The sequence below is a fragment of the Physella acuta genome, unplaced genomic scaffold (genome assembly GCF_028476545.2).
Source record: "Physella acuta isolate Inbredline_101_S28 unplaced genomic scaffold, ASM2847654v3 ptg000469l, whole genome shotgun sequence".
NCBI classification, from domain to species: domain Eukaryota; kingdom Metazoa; phylum Mollusca; class Gastropoda; family Physidae; genus Physella; species Physella acuta.
Genome location: NW_026731988.1, coordinates 126,877 through 139,920, shown reverse-complemented (window position 1 = coordinate 139,920; position 13,044 = coordinate 126,877).

The window sequence follows — 13,044 nt, the reverse complement described above, 5'->3', positions numbered from 1 at the left end:
CACAAAAGCATTTCCCATCGGGGTAGCATTTTTTTCATGATACACATTCTCCCGATAAAATGTTCTATACATAACGAGCCGACCCGCAGCGTATAATACGCCGCTATTTAGTCGTTTTATTTTCTACTTTTCAGTAATTCATAATTTGTAAATTCGACAGTACCAATGCTGCCACTGGAAATATTTGCTTTAAAACACTAACCCCCCCCCCCCCCCTTTCCCCTAACCCCGACCCTACCCTACCCCACCCCCCCCCCCCCCCCCCCCCGTGAAAGCAGCCTCCTCTTAGTTATTTCTTAGTTACCTCCTGTAAGTTTAAAATCGAACTAAATTATCTGCCCCTAATAGAAACCCGGCTCTACGGCTCTACGATTTGTAAACATTTAGCTTTGTAAACATTTAGCGTGATCACAACTTACCAGACAATATGGGGGGTGGGGTGGGGCTGGTAGTGATAGTGATAGAGAGGAAGAGAGGGGACTGCAAGGAGGCGCTTGCAGCTTGTTTTCTAACGGCTCCCAGAGGAGAATTATATATATAGATACTTTCTATCCTGATGCAGGTTAGCAGGCATATATATGACACTAATGACACATACACCTTAGATTACAAATTTGCTTTATATATATATATATATATATATATATATATATATATATATATATATATATATATATATATATATATATATATATATAAGAAAAAAAAAGCAATTAAAAAAAAATAAAGTCAAACATAGTTTATTTTTACTTTAGCGCAAACTTTATTGTAAACCAAACACATTAATCGTGCTTTCATAGGACACAGAATTAACGATGTATATAATGTATTTTATCCAATCGATAAATTAAAGTTATTGTATTTTACTAAATGATCAAAAACCTTATTTACGACAATAGAATACATTTTCATTTATTTTATTATACTCTGTTCAAATGTTAGTGTAAAAAAAAGTATTTAAAACAGAAATATTGACCCATCAGCCACCGTCTCGAGCTTTTAATTGACCGTCATGTTCCTTCCATGTGAGGTAACGCGTTTCTAGTCACGTTATCAGATAGAGCTGCTGCTCTTGATTGTATTCGATATAATATAAAATTGTAATGCGAGTTATATTTATTGCGATATATTACTTTTAACAGAAAACCATCGTTTCAACGATACATTCGTATCTTTTGTTTCTCTAAAATATCTTCTGAGCACAGTATTTTGCTCGACATTATTATCACTTTTACGATCAAATTAGTAGTGCTATGAGTAGATGTATAGTGGAAGTAAATAAAAATTCAATCACCTAATAAAATGTAATTACCTTTATGCTTTATTTTGAGATACTGATTACAGTATTTACAGTGTTGTAAGTGTAAATAACTTTATATTAATCATTTTTATAAAGAGTTTTAAGATTTTAATTTATGAACATTAAGGCACACCATCAATATTTATCCTCACAATATTGTTGTTCAATTGAATTTTAGAACCGCTGAGATTAAAATGTAACAAGCTAGCAATAATTAAAAAGAGAAACAATTTATTTAGCTGAAATGTGACCAGGAAACAATAATTTTCTTTACCAGAAAGTGAAAACCATGGTTTGGTAGTCAGGTTTGTGTCCTTAAACAAGGAAAATAAAGTGTTGGTGGTCTTAAAACATTTGCCCTTGATAACCTGAAAATATTACCCATCTTTTATATTGGGTATTTTATAGAAATTTTACTGTACTCTTATCAGTAGTGGGATATTTTAGTATAAAGTAGTGTAAAGCGTGACAGTCTCATATAATATTAAAAAGGGAAGTATAACATTTTAACTGATCACTGAATGCGTTGAGAGCCTTCAAAAGCACAAGTAGGCCTATTAAAGAAATTAGAAACGCATAGCCAAAGCATTCTTGAAGTCGAGGTTATTACGTCAATCGTAAAGATACGTTATCTGACATATAACATTTAAGCAAGATTTACAATATCACGAGTAAATATTGATCCGGTTATGAACTGAGGTTAAACATTTTAGATAAGACAAATTGTCTCGTGCACAAATTATCACTTTCTCATTCTAAAAAAAAAACTATTTATGAAACAGAAAAGATAATGACAAATGGTTTGTCGTAGAACAAGTATAGTGACCGTCGAAATTGAAAGTCAGTCCCGAAGGCCATTGGGCAAACAGATTAGCCGTTGCTGTTGACTTAATTATACCAGAATGCAAGCGTGGAGGCTAAAGATAAATGATAGCTATACAAACAGGTACTTAAATTAAAATTCTCCAAAAAAAAATAACATAGTGAGTGGGCGTCAAAGAATTCGCTACGTGTAGGCGTAATATGGAAATGCTTTCACACAGAACACATCTTTTCATTCGAAAAATATAAATTGAATTTGTAACTCTTAAAAAGTGTTAAAACCTGGATGTGGTTGTATAAATTATTGCAATATAGGGCTCTGGTTGTCCATTAAAGAATATTAGAAACACCAGATATCTAGGCTTTTCAGTTAAACAATTTAACACATATTCCAAATTCAAGTGTAACCTATCATTATAGAAAACATCGGTTAAATACGTCAAAATTGTTTCTGCTAAACCGTTTACTGAGCATCGCTTCGACAGTCACTGTGTAAACGCATGACGAAACATGCTACTTTACATAAAGGTAACTATGTAAATAAGGAACATTGAGTTCTTGCTGAAGCTCTTTTGTACGGAATAACTTAAGTTAAAGAATTTGCATTAAATCTATGACAATATTGTCTTAGTAGCTATACAAATGACAGTGTTGAGATCAGTGTTTGCTCTCTACTTTTGAACTATCGAGACTTGCCAGATGAATGCCACACACACGGTTATGTCACGTCGCTTATAATTAAAGTTAAAAGCGTTACCCTATAGTTAAGTTTCATAAACTGTTTATTCATTACGAGCCGACCCGCGGCATATCATACGCACGCCGCTATTTAGTTGTTTTATTTTCTACTTTTCAGTAATTCAGAATTTGTGAATTCGACAGTACCAATGCTGCCACTGAAAATATTTGCTTTAAAACACTATCAGTAGGTCGTTAAGGACGATACTACCCCCACCCTCCTTTCCCCCAACCCCTACACCCCCCCCCCGTGAAAAAAGCCTCCACTTAGTTACCTCCCCTAAGTTTAAAATCGTTTCAAACTAAATTATCTGCCCCTGTAAACATTTAGCGTGAACCACAGCTCACCAGAACATGTAGGGGTGGGGTGGTAGCTAGCGTCTCCAAGAAGAGAATTATATATATTGATTGTTTATTCTTCTTTGTTCTTAATTTTACTGTTGGAAGAAATTCCCTCCAACGCAATAAAGTATTACTTTGCAACTTTTTATGCGATATATAGATAGTTGACTACGATCTCATCCTGACTTTCTTATTGTATTTGCTTTCATATCCTTTGTCCAACAAAAGACAAACTACAAGGCAGCAGTTGTTTGATTTTCGAATTGTGTCTCCTAGATGAGTGGCTGACCCTAGCTTTCGAGCCTCAGCTGCCCGGGGCTTAAACTCGGGATTGTTTGTGTTTACAAATATCAGGTTTTTTTAGAATAACACATTTTACCTATAGCTCTCTCACTCTCCTTCTCTCTCGCTTATCAACTTTTATGTATTCAATGATCAAAGCCTCTTAACATTATCTAATTCAGGAAGTATAGTAACGTTTGTTTAATGGGTCAATATTGTCGCTAGAACATAGTTGGTTTCATGTCTACCTTTAACAAATTAGCCGAGTGATTTTTTTTTATGTGAGTTGTAAAGCATTTTAAACAGCTTCAAGTTAAAAACTGACACAGGTAAAGTTGCGAACCAGGAAGGTATGCACACCAAGAGTAAATATTATACTGATGAGAAATTACGTTTTAGTTTTCAGATGAGACTCTTTGGAGAAAGCAAGTGTTTGCTAAGGTCTCCAATTAATGCAGGAATTAACTTTCTTTGCTAATTTGAGCTCTAAATTTAGATGTAGGAGATAGCGAAATTCAGACTCCTCACTATTGTATCCACATGCACGTTGTCACATATTTTCCCTCCCAAGTGTTTGCTAGAGATTGTTTGCCTGCTGAATCACCAAACTGGACCAGAGTTCATTACGCTATCGATTATACTTCCTCTTTACGTTAATTTTAAGAAGTAAAACCTGGAATAGACTACATAGCTATCTTAAACTCTAACTTATGATCATTATTTAGTAATCTATGAATTCCTAATATATTTTTTTAAAAATAGACCAGCCGATGTTGCTAGTGTTAGGTACATCCTTCCAGTGTGCACAATCCTTGTAATGATATTCCGTACAACGACGCTGAGTATCTTTTATAATTAGCTTAGTGGTCGAACAAATAAGAACGTCAGACAATATATAAACAAGAAATTAAGTGTCATTTGGAACTGTGGTCCTAAATCAAATCTAACATATGTATTATTTACAAGACTTATGTTTTTTTCGCATGACAACGTGTAAATTGCAAGGCATTTTTATCATGTTATTTCTGCTGAAACGCCTGTTTCCGTTTATTCTTATAACATGCGTGCTCGCTTTACAAACACACAATTTTCTAGTATTTATTTAATACTACTGTTGTAAATTGTTTGAGTAAAATTAAATTGAAACATTGAAACTTATAAAAAAAAAATGGTTACCACTTATGTTTTATATGTACAATGTAAGTTAGTATTATCAACAAATTCACGAATACAAAAATATTCATTCGATCATACATGACAAAATGTAATCAGGTTACACAAGAAATAAAAATTATATTTATTTACTAGCTTCTCTCAAGAAAACTTGTGTGACATATAGGCTAAGTATCGTTTGCAGTGAGTTTAAAAAATACAATAAAATAATGACCAACCACATTTGCCTAGTAATTTACTATCAAATAAACTTTACTTCTGCTGCCTAATGGACCGTAACGTTATAAAGAATAACGAATTTCAACTTTAAAATCAAAATGAAATCACAGTAATAAAGCATAATGCCAAAATAGGTTAACTCAAAAAGCTATTACTTTAAGCTAAATCCATACAGGAAAAGCCATGCTATCTTTATCAATTTTGCTTCATTCGAAATATTCAAACTAGAAGAAGAGTATAAAACAGGGCAAAAAAGATCTACTCGCAACTTCACATATATTTTTTATGAGCTACAACCGTTATATGACAACGAATATTATTCATCATTTTAAAACTAATTCAAAGATATTGTATAAATCACAGTTAATAATATAAAAAAAATCACCTCCGCTCCAAGAACACTTAGTGTATTCGTAAAATGTAAAATATATACAATTAGTGTGTGTTTAGTGTTTTTTTTTGTGTTATTACTTGCGGTTTTCGTAAAATATAACGTTTTAAAAAGCAGTGAACGCTTTGCTGTAAGATAACTAAATCGTTAATATTTTATCATGCGGTAAAGCTGTGTAAATACCACACCAAGTGTTAAAACAGACTTTTGTTTACATAAGTTTTCAGGAAAGGTTAATCAATAAAACAGCGTTCTGAGGTCGTGTATATTTGTAATACAATTGATTATTCACGATCACTGATAGCTAGATTGTTCATGGCTAACTCTCGCAACATGATACTGTTCTATAGTCAAAATCCTGATACATTTAATATACACACGGTGGTATATATACTATTGAACAAGAGACAACCTGGACTGAATTTGTCTTTTGTGTTATGGGTGCAAAAATAGACCATTTCTAAAAAAAACGATTCATTTCAAACTTGGCTTAATGATAATGCAATGTGACCTTAAATTTGACTTAATTGAATGCTTAATTAGTTTGTACTAGACATATTGATTGTAATATAAATATATAAATATTAATAATGATCATAATTAGTGTTTTAATGAATCAATTAAACAGAGGCAAAGTTTAAATAATCCAAGACTTACGACGCAGCCGAAGAGTACATGAAACATTATTATTGATTTTAAGTTTTAAAGTATATTTTAGTATATTTTAATGTAAAACAAAGTGTATATAATTATTTGTAAATTGCTCCAAATGTTAAAACACTTATTCATTTTCACTGCTACGTGTATTGCAGAGAAATTGTAAAAATACTTGTAACATCCTAACAAACTCTCCTATCATACATTCTTACACCAGTTGCGCTATGTATAAGCTACCACTACAATATCCAAACACAAAAACCTGGACTAAAAATAGCTCAAACTTTTTTGTGCTTGTTATTTAAAAGGAAGTAAATTGGTAACATTTTTATTTGCTGTTTTCAGATTGTTTTTGTAACGCATAAATAAAAAACGATTCTTTTAATACTAATTAAACTATTAGGTTATAATATCCTACATATTCCTAAAAAAAATAAAATTCTTATTTAATTTAGATCTACATTTAGATCTACAGCTGTGCAATGTATACTTAACACTCTAAGCATAATTTCGACATGTTTAATGTCAAATGAAACAAGTAAGAAATTAGTTTAAACATAGCATTATGACAATTTAATTTTTTTTTCTTTTGAACCATAAACTAATAACCAAGTCCGTGAACTAATTATAATGTGCATCAGTATAACATATTGTGATTTATAATAAAAACAAAAAATGCATATTGTAAACAAAAATATTTAAAACTCATTAATATTACATAGTTACATTGGTATGATAGACTATATTTTAAATTTATTTTCTTAAAAATCCAGAGAATTTCTAAACATTCAAATTAAAGCAAATTGCAATAAAAATAAAATATAAACTTAACTTTTTCGAAGTATAATTTGGTCTGCATCAGTGATCGACTTAAAAGTGTTTAGATTATTGATACCAAACGCAGTAACCATATTCTGATATATACGGATTCTCTTTTTTTCTAAGTTGGCTTATTCTGTTGGCCCTCTAAGAATTTTAGAAAAAAAAGGAATCGACACTATAAAAATACAATTTATTACAACAACTTTAAACGAAATACATATATGCCTATATCTTTCATAATTAAATTGCTTGATATATAAATATATTTAAACTATGAATATTAAAGACTTACGACTTATTTCTTTTCCCACAACGAAAACAGATTATGATAAAGGGTACCACAATTGTAAAATCCAACACACATATTATCAAACTTTTGCAGCATTTGCTAAAACTGTCTTTACTTTGGTAAACTGTATATGGAATTTGAAAAAAAGCAGTTTATATATATTATATATATATATATATATATATATATATATATATATATATATATATATATATATATATATATATATATATATACATATGTATTTATTACAATTTAGATATCTTTGTATGATTGTCTTAATTAACTTTAAAGAAAAAAAACACTGTTCTTTTATATTTGAATGACGAATACTTTCCACTTAAAGTGCAATATCTTTAAGTGTTTAATATGGGTTTTTTTTAATGTTGCTTTTGAAACTGTGTTGATTAATTTAAAAAAAAATATAAATTTTGTTACTTACATAAATATAACAGGGCCAAAGCAACGGCAATTATAAAAATAAAGAATATTGAAAAGTAGACAATTAAGAAGATCTTCCAAATACTGATACTTATTGTAGTACCATCAGGATCTGTTCAGAAAAAATGAAATGCAACATGTTAAGTGCATATGGTTAATGTTGTTTTCATACTTTTTTTATAAGTCCGAGATTAGATTTATTATCTGCGAACATTATTAATATAATATGTTAGGCGATCTCTTACTTAATCACACCATTTTAAAATGTATTAAGTTATTTTTCTATGAAGTCTTGAATCTAAATAAATGAAAATGTTTGTTTTGCTCTTTTCTTATTGTTTTTTTTAAATACGTTATAATTCGCATGAGAAAAGACTGAATTCTTATGTGATGATGTAGCCATGTTTTAATAATTATTAATCTAAGCAATACAATAAGACTGATCATTCAAAACAGTGTATAGAAAAGTTGAAGATTTTAGTACTTTGTTTTTCATTATACTTACCACATTTACAAGGGTGAAGTAGTGATTGGATAATTATGATTGCTATCTCAATCGTTAGCGTTGAAACATGAATGCATGTAAGAGCTATCACAGATAACTCACTTCGTTTTTTAAGAACTGAAACAAATCACTGATACAAAATTGATTCGATCATGTAAAAAGTGTTTTGTAAAAGGACTGATTGTTTAATTTGTATATTAGCAGTGTGTATAGAACTAGATTTTAAATTTTAAAATTAAAAATATCTTACTGTAGACAAGTAGCACAATCCCAACTATAATACTTGATACCATGACAACGGCGTAACATGAGATTAGTAGGATTCCTTCCCAGCCACAATGTGTTTTGCAAATGGCTTTTTCTGTGTGTCGCATTTAACATACTATATTAGTTTATTATATTTAGCTATTTCTCTAATCTAATCACACCCCTTAATATAACCCAGTATTATATTAAGCTATCTTCTAAATCCAATAATATCGCTAAATATAACCCAGAACAAACCCTTGCGATATAACTAACTTAAATTATTTGCTACATTAGCGCTACGTTAAACTATTTGAGATAAATTGGTTCATACAATGGTTAAAAAATGAATATAGCGCATATCAATTTTTTCAGTCTTTAGCTAAGACCTAATTATAATCCATCATTTAAATTTCATTTTTAAAATTAATATTTGATTTTTTAAAGTAATACTCAAAATGGTATAAAGTAGTAGTTTTCTGTAATGTAGATTAAACACAATAATAAAAATTTTTACTATAGGTAATAATTAGCATGGCGGGAGGATGTTTGTCACATTGTATTTAAATAAAACATAAGTCAATACATGATTAGTATTTGAATAAAAAATTGATTGATAAGTTTGTGAACTTATTCCTAAACATAGACAACTACTAACGGCTTTAAACATAATTAGAACATATGGAACGCATACCCTAATAGGAAAGTAAAACATTTTGTTTTTGCATGGTTGTAAACGGCGATATTTTTCGTTCTGTTTGATATATGTGCATACTTTTTTTTTAAATAGTTAATTTTAATGCAATCACCAAAATAGGAAAATGCACGCACTTTAAAAGCGCGAATCGACTGTAGTATAGCATACATTAATGTAAGATTAAAACGGTGTTAAAATTTAAAAAAAAATGTCTTTCCATCTAAATATCAAGCATTTAAATTTATAATGCAATAGTATATATAAATTATATGTAATTTATGTTTTAAACATTTTAACTGTAAATGCTTAATTTTTTCATACTTAGCAAAAGTGTATTTAATGTTAACATTAATATAAATAAATACTATTAATACTAAATACCTAGCTAGTTGTGTATTCAGAACATTATCGATAAACGTACCTAGATAAACAGTACATGGATACTCAGTTGGATCATCCACACCACAAACTGAGTGAAAAAACGAGAATGTGACGTTGGAGTTTTCTGTGGCCTCTGTTACTGTATGCACTACACAAGTTGTCCCATTCACCAGCTTTTGACCGTTTAGAGAAACACTCGCCACACAAGGGGTTGCCGTCATCGTACAACAAAATTTTATTTGGTGGTTAGCGTGTGTAATGTTCAACAAACATACTCCATTTTGCAGATCAACGTCATTAACCGTTAAACGCCTTGAAGTAGCCGTTGTATCTAAATTATTGTAAAAATACCATACATATATACTAAAAGCGTAAAAATATGATTTCTGTTTTTTGACCAATTTTTGTTATATAGTTGTTTTATTGTTTTAATTAATGTAGTTAACTGTTTCAATTAAATTAAAACAATGCCTACTTAAAGAAATCGTTTTTCAGAAAAAAACAATGTTGGACATTAGAAACTAAATTTACCATAGATAATCGGGATTTTTTGAGGAGTGCTGAAGATAGTGGGGTTGTATTTGTAAGATAGATATCCGCGTAATGAACTATTGCTGAACGATGCTTGTGCTGTAGCGTTGATGACTATGTGATGGACTCCATTTGTGTCGGTGTAGTTACAGTAACATTTCGACCCATCATTCCCACTGCACATAGATCTTAAGTCTACTAAACAGAACTGAAAATTTAAAGAGAAACTAGAGACTGAACATGGGTTTAACGTTTGAGAACGAGTCTTAACTATGCATCTTTCAATTAGGAAGATACCTTGAATATAAGTATTAAATAAATCTAATATCACGCTTACAAGTATAAAGTCATTGCTTGATGTTGGTTGATATTCAAATCCAGCAACTCGCAACCAATCCAATGAAGCGTTCTTAAAATCAACATCAGTTTTAAATACAAATCGATCCATCCCTTTTCTTAACCCTGTTTCGCAGGTTGTAACACTGTCACATTGTTGGTGTCTGTAAATGGTAATATTCTGTGCGGCAGCAAATGCTGATGATTATGAACACACAGATGTAAGCGATCATACATTTTTATTAACTTTTCAATTGAAAAATGTACATAGAATAAAAAAAATCTATTAAAAATATGCAGTCTAAATTGTTATGCTAGTTTTGTATGATTATAATAACAAGTATAACTACCGTTAAAAGTATAGTTTAATAATTCGAATTATAAATACTCACTTAAATATATACCGAGTGTTAACACATTGCTTCGGCCAAATTGCTTTGCTACGTTGAAGAACATTGTCTATCTATTTTTGTAATATATCATCTTGTTTCTAATAAAACAAAACTAACAAATAACAGTTTCATTAGATTATTCCGTTTTTTTAATAGGGTTTTTATTTAAGCACATATTAGGTTTTTAAATTGATGAGGTAACTAAAAATCACGCTATAATTTTCAAATTAACACTAAATGTTGTTTCTGTGAATTTGCAGGACCACACCTTCTTAAAATGTGTTACGTCTAAATACATACAAGAAAAAATTGTAACAAAAATAAAGATAAATATTCTTTTATACACACACACACACACACACACACACACATATATATATATATATATATATATATATATATATATATATATATATATATATATATATATATATATATATATATTCGCTTACCATGAAAGTTAAACAAAGCTCGTAGACTGTATAGGATCATTTCTCGCCGAATGGATGTTAAACGCTGCCGTGCTGTGGCTATTGTGAATAATGCCCGCTACGTCCGCACGTCAAGCGTCTTTTAAATCGTTTTTTTTGCGCGAGTCGTTTATCGCTCTCTGGCCTAATAACATAACTACCGAAGTTTTCCATTTCATTTACTTGGATAACAGCAGTATAACAATTTTGGCAGTATACACATGCATTGTATATACTATTGAAAGGTTTCAAATATTGTTTGCTGTGTGTTTAGTTTACGTAAAGTATCCAATTTAGTTAATACCCACACAATTATTTTCGTTTTCTTTCGTGTTTTTTTTTCACACTACATGCATGAAACTACACTAATGATATCTTGATAAGGATATTAAAGGTTTATTTTTATATAAAATAGTGCACAGAAATAATCCGTAAAAAATTTTTTTTTCATTTTGTACAGATGATTTGCTTAAAATGTTTTTTTTACTTTGTGTATATGATCAAGACAATTTCGAATGCATCAGGTATGTTGCCTTAAGCTAATTAGTTGAGTTGTTTATTTAGCTTTTCATTTACCTATAATTTACAAAAACAATTAGTATTTTATAAATAAAGCTAAAGTATTGTAAACGTCTAAATGGTTATACACATAATTATAAATGTGTATATTTATGGTATAATTGGCAACTACTCATTATAAAATAATAAGCGTACAAGATAACACTAAATTAATAGCCGTGTTTCTTTCATTGTGTTCTTAATATTGTTGCAAATTTAGTTGCAACAGACCTTGCATAGTGATAAGCGAAATAAATATTGATTAGTAGCCTATGGTAAAAACTCAAATTCAATATAATTACACCTGTTTTACATCTAAATAACGGTTTATGGTTAATTAAGTTTCTCACAAACATGTAATATTTTGTTTCTTCTGTCTTTCTTCTTCTTCTTCTTCTTCATTTTTAACTTTAATATTGGATGCTAGTTCTTCCAACACAGTTAACTATTGAGTCAATATGTTATTCGCCATATAGACCATTGACTCCGATTTCAACCTACTTTTCTTTCTGGATTTTCTTCTATAGACTTTGTTAAACTAAAAACAAACTACAAGGCAGCAGTGTTGTTTTATTTTTGAGTCTCTTTCTGAATGAGCTGCTGTATCCAGCAATAATCTGCCCGGTGGTTCGAACTAGGGTCTCTTCTGTTTTCAGTGAATACATTGACGTGTTAATGATATATTAAGGACAAGAAAATGTGATGTCTAGCAGGAAGTGCTAGATGTTCGGTATTGAGTAGTGATAATAAGTATGAACAGTAAATTGCAATAGAAATTTTGAATTTTTATTTAAGTCATACAGTGAAATTAACGTATTTGAGTCGGTAAAACTCACAATTATTTATAAAGAGGAAAACAATACAATAAAAATTTTAAGACAAGCTTTTGAATATTTGTGAAATAATTACATAGAGTGTCTTCCGTAATGTGTGATTTAGAAAGATATATATATATATATATATATATATATATATATATATATATATATATATATATATATATATATATGTTACGGGTCAGTTGTAGGTTAGACTAGAATAGGATAGAATGATCTAGAATTAGGGGAGAGTGAGTGTGTGTGAGTTGAGTTTACCCTAGAATATTGTTAACCCCGGTGTGTTTGTGTATTATTATCCCAAGGTCGAATGCGGTATAAAAGCTGGAGTGAATGGTTGTCAGGGGTTAGTTAGTTGGCAGGGTAGGTCGAGGGCTATGTTGTATTGTGATATGTGAGACCTAATAAACGTATCGAACGTTAACCCGAGTCGTTCTTGAATTCGAATCTAACCCGGACGTAACAACTGGTGGCCAGTATTAAAGTAAAGATAGCGCAATCATCAGAACGTCATTACCACTGGATGTCACCATTACTAGACGTCACCATCGCTAGACGTCACCATCACTAGACGTCATCATCACTGGACTATACCATCCTGGGACCATCAGAACGT